The following is a 26,721-nucleotide window of genomic DNA, read 5'->3' as shown; positions in this document are numbered from 1 at the left end:
AAGTTTTCAGTTCAATAAAACCCTTGCTGCTACTTTGAAGAGTGGACTTCTAAGTCTGGAGATCTCAAGGTTATAAATAGATTACTCAAAGTCTCCCAGGTAGGTCATGGGGAGAGATGGTAAAAAGGGCTACTATTGCATCCTCCTTTTGTCCCCAGACTCATCTCTTCTTCCTAATGGGGACACGGAACTATAGGGAGATTATCGATTGAGTATACTGCAACCTGGGGGACAGCTCCCAAACCTTTTCAAGTATTGCCTCCATTATGCACTGAATGCTTGTGTCCCCCAAAATTCATATGTGGAAACTCCACTCCCTAATGTGATCATATTAGGAGATGGAGTCTTTGGTAGGTAATTAGGATTAGATAAGGTAATGAGGGTGAAGTCCTCTCGAATGGGATTTGTGTCCTTACAAGAGTCCTAAGAAAGCCAGCACTTTGATCTTCCCAACCTCCAGCATTGTAAAAAATAAATGTTTTGTGTTTAAGCCATCCAGCTCATGACATTTTGTTATAGCAGCCTGAGCTGATTAAGAGTCACCAGCTGATACTTCATCTACACCCTCAGCAAGCCATTTCTTTTCTACCAGACTGAGAGCTTCTGGTTGGTGTTGTATATAATCATAGGGCCACTCCCACGGTCCCTTCACTGTAGAGTAGTTTGCTTGGTTTGATGCTGTATTGTGTGGGTGATATGGTTTGGATCTGTGTCTCTGCCCAAATCTCATGTCAAATTGTAATCCTCAATGTTGGGGGTGGGGCCTGGTGGGAGGTGATTGGATCATGGGGGTATATCCTTCCATGAATAGTTTAGCACCGTCCCTTTGGTGCTGTTCTAATAGATTTCTCATGAGATCTGGTCATTTAAAAGTGTATGGCGCCTCTCCCTTCACCCACTCTTCCTTCTACTCCAGCAATGTAAGGAGTACCTGCTTTCCCTTCACCTTCGGCCATGATTGTAAGATTCCTGAGGCCTCCCTAGAAGCAGAAGCCACTATGCTTCCTGTATAGCCTATAGAACAGTGAGCCGATTAAACCTCTTTTGTTTATAAATTATCCTGTCTCAGATATTTGTTTATAGCAACGTGAGAACAGAGTAATATAGTGGGATTCCATGCTTGTGTATCAGGCACTTAATAAGACCCTGTAGAGTGATGCTATCTCTGTTTGCAGATAGGAGACTCATACCTAGGATGGGGTTCTTTTCATGTTTGAATGAACCACTGGCCCTTTCAGTATGGAAGAGACATAATGTAGTCATCTTGTCCTCAAGCTTATTGGTATCTTGATGACTACCTCCCTATCAGAGGCTTAGCATTGTACATTCAGGGGCAGGAATAATAAGACTGAGTTTAGAAAATCGATTCTATTGAGCCCATGCACAGTCCTTGACTCTGCCACCAAAGCTATCTCAATCATATGCCCATAATGCTAGTTCTAGGGTGGTTGATAATGAAGGCTAGCTAACATCAGCTGACCCAATTATTTTCTGTAGTTGATAGTTTAGTGCCTATACTATGGTAAGTACTTTAAGGTGGTCATTAACATGTGATATGAAAATCATCACATATTGTGTCCACATCCAGTAATCTAGCAAGATACCTCTATTTCGTTTTTCTTTTAGGTCTCTGACCAGCTGCCGTTGCCTAAAAGTCCAAATAAATTTCACCTTCAGCCATTTCTTCCACAGAAGCGATCCACATAAAGTAGATCCAGAGGCATTGCATAAAACCTCAACCATTGGGAAGATTTTTCCTCACTACTGTCTTTCAAGGCTACCCGTTGATGTAGTTTTAATATAGTCACTATCCATTTTTAGTTTGTGTCCACATACCAATCTGACTCATTTGTAAATCAGGTTTGGCCTCATTCTTTGTCTTCAAGGAAAAATTGTTCACATGAGACTTTTCATATAACCATAACTGTGAGCTTGTGCAATCATTGTGGGTGATATGGGGATTTAGCTTACCTACTCAGGCAGCTTAGTCATGTACTCTGATGCTATTAGGATTCTATCCTTTATATGCCATTTCTATCTTATGATGGGCCACTGCCAGTTCTACCCAACTTTATGACTTCATGGTTTGCTAAAACTCAGCTCAAAAGGCAATGCATTGTCACCTGGTGTCTCTTAGTCAAGTGTTACATCTGTATTAGGACCCAGTAGCCTATCAGGATCTGATTCTTCAATAATGCATACATTTCTGCTCCAGAGAGCATGCCCTTGCTTCAGAACTAAGGACCTTTTGATGATTTTCCTAATGCAGCTTCCTATAAACTCCATATTCTATCTTTTCTTCCATCTAGCTCCCAGTATTCAAGAGTTTGATGGTTTTTAGGGTCAAAGAGGCAGGGAACTTGCACCATAGCCTGGAATTGTGGCTGGGTCTTTTCCTGCTCCAAGTTCCACTCAAAATTAGCAGTGTTTCATGTATATGGACTAGAATAATATTACTAAGCATGAAATGTGTTGTGTCCAAAACCTATAAAACCCAAATAGGTTTAGTAGATGTCAGGATTTCTTTTATTTGCCTTTCTTTGTTTCTTTTCTTTTTTGGGGATAGGATTTGGGCAGGTAATGAAAGATGCAGCTTATCTTTTATTTGAGGGAAGATGTTCTACTGGAATTCCACTGACCAGTGGAAACCTAATAACTTTACTAAATGGCAGGTCTTTGAGTCTTCATAGCATTTATTTTCCACCGTTTGGATATAAGGCGTCCAACATGCTGACCAACATGATGTCATTGAAGTAGTAGATCAGTGTGATGTTCTGTGAACTATCCAGATCACCCACATCTTTTTAGACTATATCATGACAGAAGGCAGCAGAGTTAAGATCCATAGGGTTAATAGATATTGTTGTCAACTTCATGTTAAAGCAAATTATTTTTCTTTTTTAATGAGATTAGAAAAGTACATTCACCAAAAGCTGCATACCATGTACCTGAGGCCCTAATTAATTTGTTTCGATATGATCTTTCATTTTAGAAAATTATGTTACATCATATACATATTAGAAGAGTAATGTGATCTACATAGTCATGTGACCATCTAGTCCAGAAGCTTTAGGTTGGCAAAGGAACCTTTCCCTGTACACACTTTAGATCTTTAAGGGTGGTCCTAATTTTACCATCTTCCCCTAAATGTGATATCTTGGCTTGCATGAGGAAAGGTGACTCATGTTCAGAGGTTTCTTCTTCACCTTTTTTACTATCATATCTGTTAAAACATAGGCCAAAGATCCAAATAAATGAGTTTCTCCAACTGGATGAGTAGCCCTTAAACTAAGTGGACCCAGGCTGTATTTATTATCTGGACCTCACATACCCCATTCTAATGTGGGTGCCATAATGATTCTTTGGATGTTCAGGTATCAGTGTCGACTAAGGTATTATGTCCAACAGTCCTTGAAATATCTGGGCTAGTGGTTCTCCAAGTATTTCTAGGGTCTTAAAAAAAAAAACTATTTTCACAATAATATGAAGGTATTTCTTGCCTAAAGGAGTAGTGTATACCTGAAAAATACGGCTAATTTTAGAATGGAATAAGTGAATAATGGATGCTGAGTAAGTAAACAAAAATATATGCTCTGATCTCTGTCCTTTTTGTATATGCATAGGAAACTTTCTGGAATGATATTAACAAAAGTTGTTTTGGGGTCATGGTATTTATAAATTTTTTTCTTTTTTTCTGTTTATAATACAATTGCAATATTTCTTATATTGCACTTACAAGAAACATTATTTTATCGCTGAAGATTTGTTGAGAAGAACACTGCTTTTCATACACCTGTAAGTCCAAAGAGTAATAAAGCCACACTATGAGAGTACCAATCAAATGAGACTTTTTCTCTTCCTCACCTCTAGTCTATTTTAACCTAAAACCAGAGGGCCCAGAAGGCAGCCTGAGATTGGGGGTTGGGAGTGGGAGAGGAGCTACCTGTAAAGGCAATAGAGAAAAGCCTATTCTATACCTCTTTCCAATGCAGATTTCCAACTAGGATAAGATCTGAGGAGGAGAAAGAGAGTTTAATTTCTACTCTTAATATTTTATTAGACTGGATAGACAGCTACCAAAGTGAGACTGATATGAGATTAAATATTGAAGGAGTTTTATTACTTGATAGTCATGTGATCTACTTGAAGTTTCAAGGACATGGAAAAAACAGATTTGACCAGGTACTGGGGAAAAAAAATGAAAGAGTTGATTTTTTACTATAACTTTGTAAATTCCTACTCTTTCAATGTAATAGTTACATTTGTGAAAGGCTAAAAATCAAGGATGAGCCTAGATGGTGGTGCAATTTACAAATAGGAAGGGTATAGAAGGACCAGTTCTAGAGAAATAAAGGTTTACTTTTGAATATGTTAAGTTTGAAATACCTGCCAGAAATTTAAGTAAAAGTATAATATAGGCAATTAATTGCATGAATTTAGAGCTCAAAAGAGTGGACAAGGTTGGAGGTCAATATGAAATGGCACTGAAGCCAGTGTGTGGATTTGCTTAGTTAGAACAAGAGTGAGGATTGAGTGAAGAGGACTGATGTAGTTTGTTGTCCCTGCCTAAATCTCTTGTTTAAATGTAATCTCCAATGTTAGAGGTGGGGCCTGGTGGGAGGTGATTGGCTCACGGTGGTGGAGCCCTCATGATTGGTTTATTACCATCTTTTTAGTAATGTCTTCATTATAGTAAGTGAGTTCTCATGAAATCTGGTTGTGTAAAAGTGTGTGGCACCTCCCTGCTCTCTCTCATGTTGCTGTTTCCACCATGTGAAAGATCTGCTTCTCCTTCACCTTCCACCATGATTTTAAGCTTCCTGAGGCATCCCCAGTAGCAGATCCCTGTGTCATGCTTCCTGTACAGCTTACAAAACCATGAGCCAAATAAATCTCTTTTCTTTATACATTTCCCAGTCTCAGGTATTTCCTTATTTCTTTATAGCAATGCAAGAACGACTTAATGCATCAGCTTAGACCAAAACAATGAAACCTCCCATTTAGAAATCAGAACAAAAGAAGCTGACTTAAGACACCGAGAAGAGATCTTCAGAGAGATAGTAGGATAATGAGTAAAGCTGGATACTACGTGTCAATAGAAAGGCAGAAAAACATTGATAAATATGTCAAGAGTTGCCAAGAAGGGAAGAAGAAATTTGTGAATGATTCACTAGTTGCAACACAAAGATCATCAATGAAGCTAACGAGATGTTTAGGTGAAATGGTGGGAACAGGATTCAGGTTGGAGAAGTCTGAAGAGCAAGTGAGACATGAGAAAAGAAAGAAAAAGCGGTAGAATGTGAAGCCAACTCGAGAAGCTTGCCTGTGAAGAGGACTAGAGATATGGTAATAACTAGAAAGATATAAGAATTTGTGAATGTTTTTAAGGAAGGGAAATAACAGCATATTTAAATACGCTGTTATTTAGGAGTAAAGTAAAGTAGGAGAGTTTAAAGCAGCAAGAAAGGGGCTGCGTGTGGTGGCTTATGCCTGTAATCCCAGCACTTTGGGAGGCCGAGGTGGGCGGATCACCTGAGGTTGGGAGTTCAAGACCAGCCTGTTCAACGTGGAGAAACCCCATTTCTACCATAAATACAAAAATTAGCCAGGCATTGTGGTGCATGCCTGTAATCCCAGCTACTCGGGAGGCTGAGGCAGGAGAATCACTTGAACCTGGGAGGTGGAGGTTGCAGTGAGCTGAGATTGTGCCATTGTGCTCCAGCCTGGGCAACAAGAGTGAAACTTCATCTCAAAAAAAAAAAAAAAAAAAAAAAGAAGCAAGAAAGAAAAGTTATAGCTTATAGCGGCTTTTGAGCAGGCATGAGTTTATGGAACCAAGGATTCATGTGAAGATATTTTCTTTTGATAAAAGAATATTGATAAGAATTTATACCAAATTGAATAAAAGTAGCCACAGTATGAAGGATTCAGTACATGGCCAAATAACTTATTTCAAAATAGCTTAGAGTTATATTCCTTGAAGACAGAGGTTGGATGGGGATTAAATTTTGTAAAGACGCCAATGGCTGTTAAATAAAAGAGCTGAGATGGATGTGCTCTTGAATTAAAAATAAAAATATTTTAAATATATTATTACATCATAAACATTCCATGTCTCTACTTTTCCATCTAGAAGCAAGAATTCTTTAGTACTTTCTGAGCATCTACTGTGTAGACTATCTTGTGTTATGACCAATTGCTTATATTTATTTACACTTATAGTAATCACATAGCAGAACTATTATTCTTTTCAATTTACAGAATAAAAACATGAGATTCAGAAACTTTAAGCTACCCAAGGCCAAAGGACCAAAAGGGGAGCCAAAAGGAACTAAAACTTCGCATATGCATGATTCCAGTTTCCCTTCCACATTACAGGAATTTTGGAAAACATAAATATACCATGATCAGTAAACTGCCTTTTTCAGAATAAAATCCCATGATATGTTTAGGGTAATTTTTAAAAAATATGGAAATAGCCCAGCTATCATGTATATCTTCAAAATTTATGTAACTGGAGACAGGAGTAAAAAAATCATCTGCAAATATTCAGTATTTCTCACAAAATTTGCATCGATGCATTTTTTATTTTCCAGTGCCATTTCTCCTCCTAGTCACAGCCATCTGGTTTCCTTCCACATCTTGCTATCTCAGTAAAGCTAAAGGAACAAACTGATCTGCCGGGAGCAAATCAGTTTCTCATTATCTTTAATGTGCGAAGATGAGACTACCGACAGTGATCACGGTCTTTGTCTACTGGTATGGTTGAAAACTCATGTTTACGTAACAGAAAATGTTTTCACATAGAAGAGAAGCAATGGGCACTCACAACTATGGGATGCTGTGTCTTAACATGGAAACTGATTCATCTCAACAAATAAGCATAGCATTTCTCTATTTATAGGGCTAGCATGCCTCTTTCTGAGAATGTGGAAGAATTTGGAAAAAGTGCACATTTAAAAAATTTTTCAGAGTACTTGAAAAAATCTGACAGAATGAAAAGGTAGGAAAATAAAAACAAGGAGGGCATAAACAAAGAAGTGCAGTATACAAGGATAAAGAGATGAGCCCCACTCATCATTCATTCATTCATTCATTCCTACATTCACTCAGTCCTTACTATACCAAGCACTGTTCGAGATACTGTTGCTAGACTAGTGAATAAAAGAGATAAGGTTATTATTCTTATAGAGTACACATACTGGATGAAGAGAGAATAAAATAAAAAAATGAAAAGACACTAGTGGTAAGTATTGTGTGGAGAGTAAAAAGGAGTGTTATGATTGAATCTGATTGGGTGGGTTCTTTATTTTGGTGGTAAGGAAGGCTTCTCTTAGGAGGTAACATTTAGATAAAGAATAGATTGATAGGAATAATCCAGCTGTACACAAATGATATAGAAGAATGTTTCAGGCAGAGGGAGGAGCCAGTGCAAAATTCTGAACAAATATTTGAGCTTGATTAGGTAGAGAGTGACCGTGCCCATAGCCTTGAAGATAGTGGGTAGGGGGATGAGATAGAGTTAGAAAAATTGGAAGAGACCAGATCTCATGGGATTCTGTAGGACAAGGTAAGATATCAATTTTGTAGTCTCTATTCATAACAAACATGGGGATGGCTTTAAGTAAAAGAGGCAAGTCACCCGATATACTTTGGGAACTCTATGGATGATAGGTTATTGTGAAGCAGGAATGTAAGCAAAAAGAACTGTAATAGTTTTGCTCACTTATCTGTCTTATATAGTGGCTTTGTATGTAAGTTTTACATATAAATTCTTTTAAAGGCTATACTGCCAAAAAAAAAAAAAAAAAACAGTTGAAAAGGCATAATTCTGATGTATATCAGCTTTAAAAAATGTTACCAAAAACATTGATCAGTTTACCCAGATATATCCTGGCTTGTATTCCCATACGTTGTCTTAGTTGTTATCTGCAGCAGATACGTAGATATTCGCTAAGTTGTTCTACAGTTCTCATACTTTTATTGCTGTTGCTCTTCACATCTTCAGTTCATTGTATTTCTTTTTTTTTTTTTTTTGAGACGGAGTCTCACTCTGTCGCCCAGGCTGGAGTGCAGTGGCGCGATCTCGGCTCACTGCAAGCTCCGCCTCTCGGGTTCACGCCATTCTCCCGCCTCAGCCTCTCCGAGTAGCTGGGACTGCAGGTGCCCGCCACCACGCCCGGCTAATTTTTTTGTATTTTTAGTAGAGACGGGGTTTCACCGTGGTCTCGATCTCATGACCTCGTGATCCGCCCGCCTCAGCCTCCCAAAGTGCTGGGATTACAAGCGTGAGCCACCGCGCCCGGCCAACTCATTGTATTTCTTACATTCATTATAAATTTTCATTTGTTCCTTTGCCTGAGGCTGTTAATGTTTTTAGTGATATAATTTTCAGATGTCAGCTTTCTTTCTGTTCCTTTCTGTGAAGTACATACTGTATAGCCTCAGGAAATGGTGCCCAGCTGTAAAAAGGTGTAGGCTATTACATTTTTGTAATTCTCAGTGAGACTTTCTATTTTAAAAGAATGTCTACTGAGAAATGTCTTTGTTTAAGACACATGGACACCTGGAGTCTTAAAAAAACAACTTAAATTTGTAAACTAGAACTAGATAAATATATGTTGGATATTGTTACAGTTATATAAAATTGTTAAAAATTATTGTAAAACTTTTCTTTTACCTTTATCCTTAACAATCAGGAAGCATGTAATCATTGCCTACTAGAATAAGCTAATGTTTACTAAATGCCCACTATATGCCAGGCACCGTTTTATAAACATTATCTTATTTCATTTTCCCAACAATTTGTTTCTAACCACTATTCTAAGCCCTATGTGCTAATTATGTGCTAGATGCTTTAAGACATCGAATTAATATATGAAGTTGTTAGCCTTAATGAGGTCATACTCCGTGAAGCAGGCATATTACATTGCAGTGGCAAATGCTGTAATAGCTCTGTAGTGAGGATCTAGGTTTGAATTGAATATGTTCCATTGCTACTTCAGGAATGTTTGGAAAAATAGAACTAACCTGACAATATGGATGACAGATTTGGGGTTTGGCCCTAGGGAGGACAGAAACATTTGTGCATAGATGTTTATAGGAATAAACGGAGCATTACACTGGGATGGCCTGGTTTGTGTTCTCTATCAAACCTTATGAATTGATGTGAGTCTTATGAAGTTGTGTGTTATCTGCAGGAGGAAAAATAAAAAATCTCTGCACTAACAAGGGACTTAATGAGACACAATGACCAAAAAAGGAGGTTCTGGGTGTCAAATGGCAAAGATAGCTGAACACACAAAGTCAGTTGGTACTCCCCACCCTGTGCTAAAGACTGACATTAAGAATTGGAGAAAATATTTCTTGAAGGACTTAGTATAAGGCAGCACAACTATATCTGTTACACCTTTTCCCCATTCTTTATTAGAGGATTAGAGAAGAAAGTGAAAATGCTGAATCACCCAATATGCTATATGGAAAAAACAGTGTTTGTGGTCAGAAATGTTCAGAAAGTTTCCCTTTATTTCCCTGTAGAGAAGAAAGGGAAGGACAACTTTTGCCTGTCGAAGCATTCTACCACCCCTCTCAAGAAAAGTAAACTAACCTGCACATTGTGCACATGTACCCTAAAACTTAAACTATAATTTAAAAAAAAAGTCAACATAGAAAGCTTCCAGTTAATCATTCATGGATTTAGGAGAGTTTATATGAACACCTGCAGGTCCACTCTGGAGTTAGCCACCAGAACAGAGGTTGCTTCTAGGAGTGACAACTATTCCAGGTAGAGGATGGAAGTGAAATAAAGAAATTTGATAATATCTAATTGGAGAATATAATGCCTAAACAACCTGAGAAAGCATGTAGATGATGAAAATAGAGGACTTTTCCAGCAGTGAGAACAGAATGAGTAAAGTAGTGACAATACCAAGGAGCTACTTTTTAGAAAATTTTAGTGGTTCATACCAAAGAAGAGGGTAAGTGGCAAATGAAAGGCTGGACATGTGGAGAATGGCAACTGATAGGCCTTCTATGCTGTGTCAAAGATTTTGTATTTTATCATATAGAATAGTCTCCCTATAGATTTACTTCTTTGTGATTATTCTGGCAGAAGTTTTGAGAGTAGTTTAACCTAGGAACTGTTAACCTGGTGTCCAATAAAAGGTAAAAGGTAAAAGGCTTAACGATGGGACTCATGGATACATAATCCTTGCAAAATTGTAGGCAAAATTTTCCATGTTAAGTGCATATGTACATTTTTGCTGGGAAAGCATCTATTACTCTCAGAGAGAGCAGTTCTATGATTCCAATAAAGGTCTAGACCCATATGTTGGGAGTTAAAGAGACCAGAGACCAGTTAGGTGGCTGTCATTGTAATCAAGGAAATAAGTGACCAGGGCCTAAACAAACAAAAACAAACAAAAAAAAAAATAAGGAAAGAAAAAATAGGAAGCACATTTTGGAGAAGAGAGAGTTGGAAAGAAGCAGGTAAGAAATACTGGTTTTGACATGCTGATTTCAAATTCTTTGAGACCTGCCATTGTAATAGGCAGTGGGCCCTTGTATATATCCCTCTGCAGTCTTTTAGAAACAGCTGGACTGGGACAACATGGTCCAAATGAAACCATGAAGTTGGGCATGCAAAAATAAGTGGTATAAATTATTTGACATTATATGCTGAGGTGTTTGTTGGCCAACATTATTGTTTTCTTCTGCTTGCCTCTTAATAGTTGGTCATATTCCATGCCTTCTTTTCTTCCTTCTTTTATTGCTTTCCCTTTTCTGCTGTGAAAATTCTTACTTTTATTTCAAGTTTCAACTTAAGACTTATTTCCTTTATTGATGTTCCTTTCTTTCATTGTTGGTAAAGTCTGAATAAAGTACACTTTATTTTCTGGAGTGCCTTGGGATTTATTTCTTAGCTTCTTACTTTGACAATAGCTTTACATTCTCACTTACATTTACATTTGACATGCGAACCTAAGCATGAATTTCTCTAAGTACTCATCCTTTAGTGATTTAGGAGATAGCATAGTTTTCCCAGAGTTTGAATCTGCAGAAAATTGTTTGCCACAGTTTTGGACACCTATGAGTAAGTTTTGGGAGCCCATATAATACAGATTTATTATTTATTAATTTTGTTCATTATTATACCCTGACAACATCAAACTCACACTGCCAGTAAATTTAAACAAAGGACATGAAGGGAGAAAGCACACACATAAACTAAGGTTCAAGGACTCACGTTCTTTCCATTGTGAATTTTATATTCAACTGGGTTTTACCCTTATTTTCTTAGTTCACCAGGACTAGGATTTTGATAACAATTGTATTGAGGGTGTGGGTCAAATTAGGGAGTTTTGCTAGCTTATTATGTCTTACAATCCATAAATATGGAATGTCTTGCCATTTATGTAGGTCTTTCAACATATAATTAATTTTTCAATGTATTTAATTTCTTTCAACAATGGTTTGTAGATTTCAGTGCGCAGATCTTGTACTTCATTTGTCCAGTTTGTTTCTAAAGTATTTTTGATACTATAGTAAATTGAATTGTTTTAATTTCATTTTAGGATTGTTTTTTGCTAGTATGTAGAAATGCAATTGATTTTTAAAATATTGCTCTTGCAATGTAGCTGAACTTGTTTATTAGCTCTACTATTTTTTGTATGCGTGCATTTCTTAGGGATTTCAATGTGTAAGATTATCCTTGAAGACAGAGATAGTATTATTCTTCATAGCCAATTTAGATGTTTTAAAATTTATTTTTCTTCCCTAATTTTTCTATCTAGAACTTTCAGTACAATGTTGATTAGAAGTGGTTAGAACAGACATCTTTGTCTTGTTCCTGATTTTAAGACGGGGGTTTTCAGTCTCATTATAAAGTATGATGATAATAATGGGTTTTTCATAGACATCCTTTAGCAGATTGAGGAAGTTCCTTCATATTCCTAGTATTTAAATTGTTTTTTATCATGAAAATGTGTTGCACTTTGTTAAATAATTTTTCCAAGTCTATTAAGATGATAATATGGATTATGTTCTTATATTAATATGGTTTATAGTCTAATTGGTTTTTGTATTTTGAAACAACTACACATACTTTAGAAAAATTCTACTTGGTTATATCCTTGCTGCATAATTCTTTTTATATGTTGCTGAATAGGGATTTTTTAGTAGTTAGTTCAATGTTTTAGTATCTGTATTCACAAATATTGAATACTATTGTTTTATTTTCTCTTGAAGGCTTTGTCTGGTTTTAATATCAGGGTAACACTAGCTTCATCAAATGTTTTAGAAAGTATTTCTAGTTTTTCTTTTGTTTTTTTTGAAAAGCTCATGAAAGATTGGTGTTAAATATTTTGAAAACTTGGTAATACTCACTGGTAAAGCTATCTGATCTTGGATTTTTCTTTGTGGGAATTTTTTTTTTTGATTACTAATTCAATCTCGTTTACTTGTTATATATCTATTCAGAGTATTTATTTCTTCTTGAGTAACTTTATGTAGTTTACCTTTCTAGGAATTTGTCTGTTTCCTCTAGGTTATCTGGTTTGTTGGCATATGGTTTTTTATATTACCTTATAATCCTTTTATGTATGTTAGATTGGCGGTAATATCCCTTCCTCTCTATAATTCCTGATTTTAGCAATTTGAGTCTTTTTTTTTTTTTTTTTTTTTTTTTGTAAGTCTAGCTACAGGATGAACTTTTCAAAGAACCAAGTTTTGGTTTTCTTAATTTTTTTCTATATGTTTTTCTATTCTCTATTTTTTTTATTTCTGCTCTAATCTTCCTTCTTTTTAAAATAGTCATTTACAGCTATAACTTCTTCTCAAAGCATTGCTTCCACCTCATCCCAATATTTTGAGTATGTTTTATTTACCTTTTCATTCATCTCAAAGTATTTCCTCATTTCTTTTGTGATATGTTTTTGAACCATTGGTTATTTAGTAGTGTTGTTTAATTTCCACATTCTTGTGATATTTCAAATTTTCTTCAGTTATTTTTTCTATTTGTATTCTATTATAGGCCAGAGAACATATTTTGTATGATTTCAATGATTTTAAATTCATCAAGACTTGTTTTATGGTTTATAATATAGACTATCCTGGAGAGTGTTTCTTGTGCACTTGAGTGGAATATATATAATCTTCTGGGTTGGTAGCAGTGTTTTACAGATTTCTGTTATGTCTAGTTGGTTTATAGCATTGTCGAAGTCTTCTTTTCTTTATTTACCTCTGTCTATATGGGTAATTCATATCCATAATGATTCTAAATTCATCAAGACTTGTTTTATGGTTTTTAATATAGACTATCCTGGAGAAAGTTTCTTGTGCACTTGAGTGGAATGTATATAATCTTCTGTGTTGGTAGCTGTGTTTTACAGATTTCTGTTACATCTAGTTGGTTTATAGCATTGTTGAAGTCTTCTTTTTTCTTGTTTATCTCTGTCTGTATGGTCTGTATCCATTACAGGAAATGAGTATTATAATCTTCAACTATTATGGAATTATCTATTTCTTCCTTATATTCTGTCAGTTTTTACTTCATTATTTTCAGGCTAGGTAATTCAGTGAATATATGTTTACACTTATTATCTCCTCATGGTGGATTAACCCATGTATCATTATAAAATGTCTTTCCTGTAGAAACAGCTTTTTAATTGAAGTCTATTTTGTCTGATATTAGTATAGCCATTCCAACTGTCTTGGTTACTGTTTACGTGGTATATCATTTTCTACCGTTTCTACCCATTTGTCTCTTTGAATCTAAATTGTATCTCTTACAGCCACCGTATGGATATGTTATTATTTTTTATCCATTCTGCCAACCTCTGCCTTTAGATTAGAATGTTTTGCATTTATTGCTTTACAAATTTACTAAGGTATAATTGACAAATCACAATTGTATATATTTGAGGTATACAACTTGATGTTTTGAGATATCTATATATATATATATACACACATGCACACATATATATGATGAAATGATTACCACAATCAAGTTAATTAGCGTATTCATCACAGTTACCTTTTTGTGTGTATGTGATGAGAACATTTAAAATTGACTCTTAGCAAATTTCAAATATCCAGTGCAATTTTATTAACTCTAGTTGCCATGTGTATGTTAGATTTCCAGAAATTATTCATCCTGCATAACTGAACATTTGTAACTTTTGACCAACGTCTTTCCATTTCCCTCACCTCCAGCTCTGGCAGCCATCGTTCTACTCTGCTTCTAAATGTTAGATGTTTTTAGATTCTACACATATGTAGAGAATTAGATTCTACACATAGGTAGATCATAGAGAATTTGTTTTTCTGTGCCTGGCTTTCATCACTTAGCTAAATGTCCTTCAGGTTCATCCATGTTGTTGTAAATAACAGAATTTCCTCATTTTTGAAGGATAAATAGTGTTCTATTGCGTGTGGTTTTGTGTGCGTATAATATTTATGCATTCATCTATTGATGGACACTTAAGTTGATTCCATATCTTGGCTGTTGTGAATAATGTTGAAATGAACATGGGAATGCAGATCTCTTTAACATACTTATTTCACTACATTTGGATAGGTATTCAGAAGTGGGATTGCTGGATCACGTGTTAGTTCTATTTTTAGTTTTTTGAAGGGCCTCCGTACTGTTTTCCATAACGACTGTACTAATTCAAATTCACACCAACATGTACAAAGTTTCCCTTTTCTCCACATTTTCGCCAACATTTATCTTTTGTCTTTTTTGATATACCCATTCTAATAAGTATAAGATTTTGTCTCCTTGTGGTTTTAATTTACATTTCCCTGATGATTAGTAATGTTAGCCGTTTTTTTCATATACATGTTAGTCATTCATATATCTTCTTTTGAGAAATGTCTGTTCAGGTCCTTTACCCATTTTTCAATCAGGTTATTTGTTTTCTTGCTATTAAGTTATTAGAGTTTTTTATATACTTCAGATAGTAACCCCTTATAAGATTATGATTTGCAATTTTTCCCTCATTTTCTAAGTAGCTTTTTCATTTTATACATTTTTTTCTTTGCTGTACAGAACTTTTTAATATGATGGAAAACCTTTTATATCATTATAACTGTATGAGATTTATTAGTTCTAACAGTTTTTTTTGGTGAAGTATTTAGGACTTCTTTTCTGTATATAAAATTATGTCATATACAAAGAGACAATTTTACTTTTTTTTCTGATTTGGGTGCCTTTTATTTCTCTTTCTTACCAAATTGGTCTGGCCAGGACTTCTAGTACAATACCACATAGAAGTAGCCAGAGTCAGCATCTTTGTCTTTTTCCTGATCTTAGGGGAAAAACTTTCAGGTTTTTACTATCGAATATAAAATTACATGTCCGTTTGTTGTATATGGCTTCTATTATGTTGAGGTATAATTCTTCTGTATTTAATTTACTGAATTTTTATCATGAAAGGATCTTGAATTCTGTTGAATGTTTTTTTCTGCATCTATTGAGATGATTATGTGATTGTGTTCACTCATTGTGTCACTGAGCACCACCTTTATTGATTTATGTATGTTAAGCCACTGTTGCTTCCCAGGGATAATTTTCACTAGATCATGGTGTATGATCCTTTTAATGTGCTGCTGAATTTGGTTTGTTAGTCTTTTTTTTTTTTTTTTGAAGATTTTTTGCATCCATGTTCATCAGGGATACTGTCTTGTATTTTTTTTTTTTTTTTTATTGCAGTGTTTGCTTGGCTTTGGTATCAGAGTAATGCTGGACTCATAAAATGAGTTTGGAAATGTTCCTTCCTCTCCAATTTCTAAAAGAGTTTGAAGGACTGGAATCAATTATTTAAATATTTGGTAGAATTAGCCTATAAAGGCATCAGTTCCTGGGATTTTCTTTGTTGAGAAGTTTTTGATTCCCGATTCAACCTCCTTACTCATTATCAGTCTGTTCAGATTTTCCATTTCTTCACGATTCAGTCTTAGTTGGTTTCTAGGAATTTATCCATTTCTCCTACATATTTGTTGTCATATAATTGTTCATATTAATCTCATAATACTTGGTATTTCTGTGGTGTCAGTTGTAAGGTCTGTCTTTCATAATTTTATTTCAGTTCCTTTTCTTTTTTTATTAGTCAAGGTAAAGGTTTGCCTACTTTATTTTCTAAAAACCAACTCTTAGTTTCATTGATCTTTTCTGTTATTTTTCTAGTCACTACTTCATTATTTCTGCTCTGATATTTATTATTTCTTTCCTTCTGCTACCTTTGGGCTTAGTTTGTTCTTTTTCTTACATTCCTTGAGATGTAAAGTTAGGTTGTTTTTTGAGATCTCTTTTCTTTTTATATCTAGGCATTTGTCACTATAATCTTTCCTTTTATAACTGCTATTTCTGCATCTCACATTTTAGTGTGTTGTAGCTTTCTGATCCTTTGCTTCAAGATTATCTATCTATCTATCTATCTATCTATCTATCTATCTATCTATCTATCTGCCTCCCTCCCCCCTCCCTCCCTCCTTTCCTTTCCTTTCTTACAAATTGATTCTTCAGAAGCCTGCTATTTAATTTCCATATATTTGTGAATTTTTCAAAATTCTTCCACTTGTTGATTTCTGGTTTTATACCATTTCAGTTAGGAAAGATACTTGATACAATTTTAACCTTTTTAAATTTGTCAACATTTGTTTAGTGTTCTGAAATATTTATCCTGAATGTTATTTGTGCATTTGAAAAGATTATTCATTTGCAGCTGTTGGGTGGAATTTCTATATATGTTTAGTTTCATTTGTTCCTTAGTGTTGTTCAAGTCCACTGTTTTCTTACTAATTTTCTACAGGGATGATTTATTGATTTGTTGAAAGTACAGTATTAAAGTTCCCTTACTATTGTACTTCTGTCTGTTTTTTTCTTACGTTCTGTCAATATTTGCTTTATATATTTAAGTGCTCTGACAGTGGGTACAGGGATAATTGAACCCCTTTTCATTATAGAGACCTCCTTTGTCTCTCTTTACAATTTTTGACTTAAGGTCTATTTTGTCTGATATACACAAAGCCACCACTGTTCTCTTTTGGTAACCATTTGCACATATATATTTTTTTTTTAACAGAGTCTAACTCTGTTGCCCTGGCTGGAGTGCAGTGGTGCCATTATAGCTCACTGCAGCCTCGAGCTCCTGGGCTCAAGCAATCCTATTTCAGCCTCCCAAGTAGGTGGGCCCACAGGTGCTCAGCACCACACCTGGAAAATTTATTTTGTATTTATTTGGTAGAGATGAGGTATTGCTATGTTACCCAGTCTGGTCTTAAACTCCTGGGCACAAGCAATCCTTGCACTGGATGACAGAGCAAGACTCCATCTCAAAATAATAATAATAAATAATAATAATAACTTCATTTTTTAACTTTTATGCTGGATTAAAAAAATTTACTTGCTGCTCTTACAGTATTAGATTATGCTAAATTTGACTATATGCTTAAGCTTACCTTTACAGTGAGATTTTTACTTTCATAAATTTTCATGCTTTTAGTGTCAATTTGATAAGTTCCCTTTAGCATTTCTTGTAAGGCTAGTCTAATGGTGATGGACTTCCTCAGTTTTCTATGTCTGAAAAAATCTTGATCTCACCTTCATTTTGGAAGGACAACTTTACCAGCTATAATATTTTTAGTTGAAGTTTTTTTCTTTTTAGCACTTTGAATGTCATCTTACTCTTTTCCAGCTCTTCTAGTTTGGTGTTTTGTTTTTGTTTTTGTTTCATTTTGTCAACACTTTAAATATTTTATTTCACTCTCCCCTTGCTTACATGGGTACAGAAAAGTAAGATATGTGATTATCTTTGCTCCTCCATATATGCCACGTGTTTTATTCCTCAGCCTCTTTAAAGTTATTTTATTTATCTTCAACTTTATGAAGTTTGAATGTTAAATGCCTAGGTACAGTTTTATGACATTTATCCTGATGGGTTTTCTCTGAAATTTCTGGATTTGTGGTTTGATATCTCCTATCTACTTGGGGAAATGCTCAGCCATTTTTGCCTCAGATATTGCTCCTATTGCTTTCACTCTTTGTTCGTTTCTGATAGTCCCATTATGCCAGTTACACCTCTTGCAGTTGTCCCACAATTCTTGGATATTCTATTTTGTTGGATTTTTTTTTCTCAATTTTAAAAATATTTGCTTTTAAGTTCTGCAAGCTTCTATTGTCATATACTGACGCTCAGAGGGTCTTTCTTCAGCCATGTATAGTCTACTAGTGAGCCCATCTTAGGCAATTTTCCTTTCTCTTACAGTTTTTCTGATCTCTAGCATTCCTTTTTGATTCTTTCTTAGAATTTACATTGCTGTGTTTAGATTATTGATTTCTTCTTGCATGTTGTCTACCATTTTCACAAAAGCCCTTAACATACCAACCATATTTTATAAAAATAATTCCTAGTCTGATAATTCCAACATTTCTGCCATACTGACTCTGGTTGTGATTCTTGTTCAGTCTTTTCAAACTGTATATTTTGCCTTGAAATTTTTTGTTAACAGAATTAATGTACTAGGTAAAAGGAACTGTGGTAAATAGATCTTCAGTGATATAACGATAAGTGGTGTGTATGGGAGGGAAAGCAATCATTAATCTTACTGTTTGTTCGCAGTTTTTTGGTGAAGTCTGTGTCCCTGGACTGCAAACATTTCTGGTGCTTTTTAGTCGCTCCCCTGCACTTAAGTGGAACAGGAAGGCTTGAGGGGGCTATAGGTGGGTATTTCCTTTTCCCCATGTGGAAAGCTATAGTCAGCTGGAGTGGGCTAGGTTAGGGTAGCCAGGTAGGTTAGGCTAAAATAGTATCTCCTGAGGGCAAGTCTTGTTAAGCAGGACAGAATTCTCTGGCATATTTTAAAATGGTTCCTTCTCTCCTCCCCTCGCTAGAAGCATGAGCAGATTTTTCTCTCATTCTTATTGTGAGGACCTGATAGAGTCCTGGAAGTACAACTCACAAAAGCGTAAGAACTGCCTCGTGACTGATTCCCTGGAGTTTATCTCTGAAGCTTGTACACGCTGAGCTTTTAATAATTTGTCAATTACAGTTCAAGTTTTCCTACCCCTCCACAGGTTCCCTTGGAGTTCTCTGCTGGTGGGTTTCTGCTCTGGTAAGTTATGATTCTCTGTATCTGATTATCTGTTTATTCAATTTTGGGGCAGAAGTTGTCCCTATGATCTCATTACTCTGAAGGATCTAAAAAGACTTCTTGGTTTTTCAGTTTGTTCAGCTTTGTACTTTTTATAATAATGAGAGTAAAGACTTCAAACTTCTTAAATGCCAACCCAGAAACTGGAAGTCTCCTGCTTTTCTTTTTGTTCTGTCATACTTCTCCCTTGTCTTAAACTTCTACAGTCCTTTAAACCTAACGAAACCATTGATCCTATTACCTTACACTCTGATCCTTTTGATACCTGCTTTGTCTTCCGTGTTCAACTCAAAACACACAATTGTAATACTCATTTCATTGCATTCATGTTAACTCCCTTCGTCCTTTTCTTCTTTCTTTATATTTGCTTGACAAAAACTACAACTCTAGTTTAAAAGCAAATGTCTGCCTACTTCACATTTGTATACACGCAACTGAATGTGGCTGAAGAAAAATACACAACCACAATGAACATATTTAGTTTTAATTCATCACTATAAACCTCTAACGGGTTCTTTAAGTCCCAGACAATTGTTTCCCATTCTCTGGTTCATTGACTGTCCATCTTTTTTTTGGAGAACCATTTTACAGTCGCCCTTCATATTTCTTGTACCTTGTCTTAGTCAATTTGGGGTGCTGTAACAAATTACCATAAACTGGGTAACTTAAACAACAAATATTGATTTCTCACAGTTCTGGAGTCTGGTAAGTCCAAGATCAAGGTGCTGGCAGATCAAGCGCTTGGTGAGGGCCCACTTCCTGATTTACAGATAGCTATCTTCCTCATTGTATCCTGACATGACAAGAGGAGAGAGACAAAAAGTAAACTCTCTCATATCTTTTTATAGGGCAACAAAATCCATTCATAAGGATTCCTCTCTATTGATCTAATTATTTCCAAGTAGCCCTCCTTCTAACACCATCACATTAGGTGTTAAAATTTCAACATCTGGGCTGGGTATGGTGGCTAATGCCTGTAATCCCTGCACTTTGGAGGCCGAGGTGGGCGGATCATGAGGTCAAGAGATAGAGACCATCCTGACCAATGTGGTGAAACCCCGTCTCTACTAAAAATACAAAAAATTAGCTAGGCATGGTGGCATGTGCCTGTAGTCCCAGCTACTCAGGAGGCTGAGGCAGGAGAATCGCTTGAACCTGGGAGATGGAGGTTGCAGTGAGCCAAGATCACGCCACTGCACTCCAGCCTGGTGACAGAATGAGACTCTATCTAAAAAAAAAAAAAAAAAAATTCAACATCTGAATTTTGGGAGGACACAAACATTCAGACCATAGCGTATCTCCTTCCCAGTGCTCTCTCTAAGCTAATGACCTAGTTTCTTACTTCACTCAGAAAATATAAACAATCAGAAGAGCACATCCACGTACCAGCATTTGAACACATACTCTGCCTTCCTACCTATTATACTGTAGGTGAAAATACTTATGCTTTTATTTAAAACCAATCCTGCACTTGTGCACTGGGATCTAATTCCCTATTACCCTAGCACATCAGTCCAGCAATTTCTCCCTTTGCTCCTAATATTAATATTAACTCTCTAATATTGGATTGGTCCCATTAGTTTAAAAACACACTATTGTTTCTGCATGTTAAAAAGAACCTTCTGTTGATCTTACTATTTATGTCAGTTATTTCTTCTTAAGCTACAATCATCCAGGTTTTCTGTTCCTAAAACATAACGAGTAAATCTTTAACTTAGGGATTTTGCAGTGATTATTCTTCTATGACTTTCCTTCCTCTACATTAAAAAATATATTTGACTCTTTCTTACCATCTAGATCTCAATCTAAAGGTCATATCAGTAGAAAGGTGAATCATAACTTTCCAATTTAAAGTAGCATCTCTATTAATCTAACACAAATCTCTGTTTTATTTACCTTGATTTATTCAGGACATTTTTCACAATCTCAAATGTTGATTGTGTATTCATGTGTTGAACGGTCTTTTCCTTGTATAACATAAATTCCACTTGAGTAGACATCTTGTCTTTCTGTCCTCTGCTATGAGTCCAGAACAGTGTCTCTCAACTGTTTAATTATATCCATATGGCGTTTTTAAGATATTTTTTCTTCGTAAACCTCACCCCATAACATTTAATTACCACACATATGTTAATGGCTTTTTTTTTTTTTTTTTTTTTTTTTTTTTGAGACGGAGTCTCGCTCTGTCGCCCAGGCTGGAGTGCAGTGGCGCGATCTCGGCTCACTGCAAGCTCCGCCTCCCGGGTTCACGCCATTCTCCTGCCTCAGCCTCTCCGAGTAGCTGGGACTACAGGTGCCCGCCACCACGCCCGGCTAATTTTTTGTATTTTTAGTAGAGACGGGGTTTCACCGTGGTCTCGATCTGACCTCGTGATCCGCCCGCCTCGGCCTCCCAAAGTGCTGGGATTACAAGCATGAGCCACCGCGCCCGGCCGTTAATGGCTTTTTAGAGTGTTACAAATCATGTAATACCAATGGAGTTTCATTGTGCTGCCTCTCTGTCCCCCAGGATCAATTTTGCCTGCTTGAGGTCCGTATTGCCCCTGTTGAGCATGTATAGTCTAGAAGAATGTCTGATATGTCCTTAGTGCTAAATTTATTTATATATATATATATATATGGACCATATATAATATATTTTATAGTTCATAGTTTATGTACATAAGTTATAGGTGTGTATATGAGTGTTAATCTATTATATCTAATGTATATGTAAAATTATATATTACATATATAATTTATATATTTTATATGCATAAATTGGACACTAAAGACAGGTAAGGCATTCTTCTAGAGTACGTATGCTCAATGTATATACACACACACATTTGGGAAGAAAATCCTCGTTAAAAGCAAGTATATAATATGTAGAGGTTTATTCATTAAAGAATTATTGAACAATTACTGTGTATAAAGTATCAGAATGTGATGTCAGAAATGCAAATACTGTTGGAGACATGTACCCAAAGAACTTAAAATTTTATGAGAGAGTGATGCATATGAAACTAATTATAATATAAGGTAGGATGAACTAAATGTGCAACAGAGACTTAAACAGTTCTGTGGGACTAGGAGAAGAAGTAATTGACTCTGAAGGATAAGGAAAATCTAATGGAGGGAAAGGCAGATGAATAGGATTCCCACAGACAAAAAAAGGGGGCATTTTTTGGAGAAGGTGGAGTCTTGAGGTCCTTAGACACTGGTTTGAGAAACTGCACAGCAAATCATCCTGGGAAAGAGAAGGGGCGCTTTATATGAGAGGGCTAGAATTTGCCTTTGGATGTTATTCAGTTGGCATTAGTGAGTTTTTGAAAGTTAAACCACACAAATTCAAAAAACTTGAAAAAGAAATGATCACTCTAGTTTTTGTAGCCTCTTTTAGAATAAAAAAATCTCTTGCTATTTAACATTTCATATTTAGGCTTTCACATTGCCAGCAGATTAATTTACCTAAAATGCACATCCAACCATGCCAGTTTTCTGTTTAAAAGCATTCAATGACTTTATAGCACATGCCAGATGAAGTATTAGTTCCTGAGTTGAGAAGAGGTTTTTGCTCTCCATGATCAATCACTTTCATACAGCCTATTGAACCTTATTGCATCATTCCATGCCTCCAAGTCTTCACCAGGAAATACTAATTTCTTGCAATTTGCAACATGGAGCTTGCTAATTCCTGTCTAATTTTCCAGATATGATGGCTCTGGTAAGTTCTATTTTATGCAGAAAATCAATATTACCTTTTGGTCAAGTCTTTAATATAATTATTCTCCAAATACTCACTTTGCTAGCTAGAGGATCTTTTATAACTATATCTGAAATTTGGAGTTGAGACTAATGCTTATTCTATTATTTAGATTAAGGCTAAGTCTAAGCCATTTGGATATCTTCTTTTGTGAAGTTTCTTTCAAGACTTTTGCCAATGTTTCATGTTGTGTTTATGCCGTCTCCTTATTGCTTTTCTATACTGCATGTATTTGTTTTCTTCAAGTTTTATTTTAAGTTCCAGGGTATATATACGCAGGATGTGAAGGTTTGTTACATAGGTAAATGTGTGCCATGGTAGTTTGCTGCACAGATCAACCCATTACCTAGGTAATCAGCCCAGCATCCATTAGCCATTCTTCCAGATGCATGTGTGTTTTTTATTGTATGATTTCCTGAGTGTTCTTTATATGGTTTTATTGTTTTCATTTCTTTGAGTTGGATTTGCTGCTCTCTTATCTTGATTATTGAAATGGAAGCTTATATCATTGTCAGTGCTTTTTTTTTTTAAAAAACATAGTTTCTTTTTGAGTACTCTTTTAGGTGTATTACATAATATTTCATTTTTTATCATTCAATTAAAATATTTTTACATTCTACTAAGATTATTTTTTAACCCACACCTTATGTGGAAGGGTATCATTTAAACTTATTTAGGAATTTTCCTTTTTTGACTTTTAAGTTCAGAGTTACAACTGTAGGTTTGTTACATAGGTAAACTTTTGTCATGGGGGTTTATTGTGCAAATTATTTCACCACCCAGGTATTAAGCCTAGTACCCACTAGTTATTTTTCCTGACTGCCTCCCTCCTCCCACCCTCCACCTTCTAAAAGGCCCCAGTGTGTGTTGTTTCCCTGTATGTGTCCATGTGTTCTCATTACTTAGCTCCCACTTATGATTGGGAACTTGTGGTATTTAGTTTTCTGTTCCTGTGTTAGTTTGCTGTGGTTAATGGCCTTCAGCTATATCCATGTTCCTGCAAAAAACAGGATCTCATTCTTTTTTATGGCTGCATAGTATTCTGTGGTATATATGTCCCACATTTTCTTTTTTAAACTTTTTTAAAATTATACTTTAAGTTCTAGGATACATGTGCAGAACGTGCAGGTTTGTTACATAGGTATACATGTGCCATGGTGGTTTGCTGCACCCATCAACCTGTGACCTATATTAGGTATTGCTCCTAATGCTATCCCTCCCCTAGCCATCCAACCCCTGAAAGACCCCAGTGTGTGATGTTCCCCTCCCTTTGTCCATGTGTTCTCATTGTTCACGTCCCACTTATGAGTGAGAACATGCGGTGTTTGATTTTCAGTTCTCGTGTTAGTTTGCTGAGAATGATGGTTTCCAGCTTCATCCATGTCCCTGCAAAGGACATGAACTCATCTTTTTTATGGCTGCATAGTATTCCATGGTGTACGTATACCATATTTTCTTTATTCAGTCTATCATTGATGGGCATTTGTGTTGGTTCCAAGTCTTTGCTATTGTGAACAGTGTCTCAATAAACATATGTGTGCAAGTGTCTTTACAGTAGAATGATTTATAATACTTTGGGTATATATCCAGTAATGGGATTGCTGGATAAAATGGTATTTCTGGTTCTAGATCCTTGAGGAATCGCCACACTGTCTTCCACAGTAGTTGAGTGAATTCACAATCCCAACAACAGTCTAAAAGCGTTCCTATTTCTCCACATCCTCTCCAGCATCTGTTGTTTCCTGACTTTTTAATGATCACCATTCTAACTGGCATGAGATGATGTCTCATTGTGGTTTTGATTTGCATTTCTCTAATGACCAGTGATGATGAGCTTTTTTTCATATGTTTGTTGGCTGCATAAATGTCTTCTTTTTAGAAGTGTCTGTTCATATGCTTTGCTCACTTTTTGATGGGTTGTTTTTTTCTTGTATATTTGTTTAAGTTCTTTGTAGATGCTGGATACTGGTCCTTTGTCAGATGGATAGATTGCAAAAATTTTCTGCCCTTCTGTAGGTTGCCTGTTCACTCTGATGATAGTTTCTTTTGCTGAGCAGAAACTCTTTAGTTTAATTAGATCCCATTTGTCAATTTTGGCTTTTGTTGCCATTGCTTTTGGTGTTTTAGTTATGAAGTCTTTGCCCATGCCTGTGTCCTGAATGGTATTGCCTAGGTTTTCTTCTAGGGTTTTTATGGTTTAGCTCTTACATTTAAGTCTTTAACCCATCTTGAGTTAATTTTTGTGTAAGTTGTAAGTAAGGGGTCCAGTTTCAATTTTCTGCATATGGCTAGCCAATTTTCCCAACACCATTTGTTAAATAGGGAATCCTTTCCCTATTGCTTGTTTTTGTCAGGTTTGTCAAAGATCAGATGGTTGTAGATGTGTTGTGTTATTTATGAGGCCTCTGTTCTGTTTCATTGGTCTATATATCTATTTTTGTACCAGAACCATGCTGTTTTGGTTACTGTAGCCTTGTAGTATAGTTTGAAGTCAGGTAGCATGATGCCTCCAGCTTTGTTCTTTTTGCTTAGGATTGTCTTGGCTATGCAGGCTCTTTTTTGGTTCCACATGTCATTTAAATTAGTTTTTATTAATTCTGTGAGGAAAGTCAATGGTAGCTTGATGGGGATAGCATTGGATCTATAAATTACTTTGGACAATATGGTTATTTTCATGATATTGGTTCTTCCTATCCATGAGCATGGAATGTTTTTCGATTTGTTTGTGTCCTCTCTTATTTCCTTGAGCAGTGTTTTGTAGTTCTCCCTGAAGAGGTCCTTCACGTCCCTTGTAAGTTCTATCCTAGGTATTTTACTCTTTTTATAGCAATTGTGAATGGGAGTTCACTCATGATTTGGCTCTTTGTTTGTCTATTATTGGTGTATAGGAATGCTTGTGATTTTTGCACATTGATTTTGTATCCTGAGACTTTTCTGAAGCTGCTTATCAGCTTAAGGAGTTTTGGGGCCGAGACAATAGGATTTTCTAAATATACAATCATGTCATCTGCAAACAGAGACAATATGACTTCGTCTCTTCCTATTTGAATACGCTTTATTTCTTTCTCTTGCCTGATTGCCCTGGCCAGAACTTCCAATACTATGTTGCATAGGAGTTGTGAGAGAGGGCATCCTTGTCTTGTGCCAGTTTTCAAAGGGAATGCTTCCAGTTTTTGCCCATTTCATATGATGTTGGCTATGGGTTTGCCATAAGTGGCTCTTATTATTTTGAGATATGTTCCATCAATACCTAGTTTATTGAGAGTTTTTAGCATGGAGGGCTGTTGAATTTTCTTGAAGGCCTTTTCTACATCAATTGAGATAATCATGTGGTTTTTGTCATTGGCTCTGTTTATGTGATGGATTACATTTATTGATTTGTGTATGTTGAACCAACCTTGCATCCCAGGGATAAAGCTGAGTTGATTGTTGTGGAGAAGCTTTTTTTTTTTTTTTTTTTGAGACAGAGTCTCACTCTGTCGCCCAGGCTGGAAGGCAGTGATGTGATCTCCGCTCACTGCAACCTCCTCCTCCTGGGTTCACGCCATTCTCCTGCCTCAGTCTCTCTAGTAGCTGGGACTACAGGCGCCTGCCACCACGTCTGGCTAATTTTTTGTATTTTTAGTGCAGATGGGGTTTCCCTGTGTTAGCCAGGACGGTCTCGATCTCCTGACCTCATCATCCACCTGCCTCGGCCTCCCAAAGTGCTAGGATTACAGGCATGAGCCACCGCACCCGGCTGTGGATAAGCTTTTTGATTTGCTCCTGGATTCGATTTGCCAGTATTTTGTTGAGGATTTTTGCATCGACGTTCATCAGGG

The 26,721-nt window shown here is 36.0% G+C and overlaps 1 long non-coding RNA gene across 1 annotated transcript in view; it reads left to right on the top strand.

The window, feature by feature from the left end:
• Positions 1 to 26,721, top strand: part of LOC129463951 (uncharacterized) — a 291,839-nt gene that overhangs the window by 49,867 nt on the left and 215,251 nt on the right. Inside the window, exon 2 of the long non-coding RNA XR_010115965.1 lies at positions 19,079 to 19,116. This is a non-coding gene — a long non-coding RNA (uncharacterized lncRNA). The remainder of the gene's footprint in view (positions 1 to 19,078; positions 19,117 to 26,721) is intronic.

Source organism: Symphalangus syndactylus, chromosome 15 (genome assembly GCF_028878055.3).
Source record: "Symphalangus syndactylus isolate Jambi chromosome 15, NHGRI_mSymSyn1-v2.1_pri, whole genome shotgun sequence".
NCBI lineage: Eukaryota > Metazoa > Chordata > Mammalia > Primates > Hylobatidae > Symphalangus > Symphalangus syndactylus.
The sequence above is the reverse complement of the archived record's forward strand: the minus strand, read 5'-3'. Positions and strand labels throughout refer to the sequence as shown.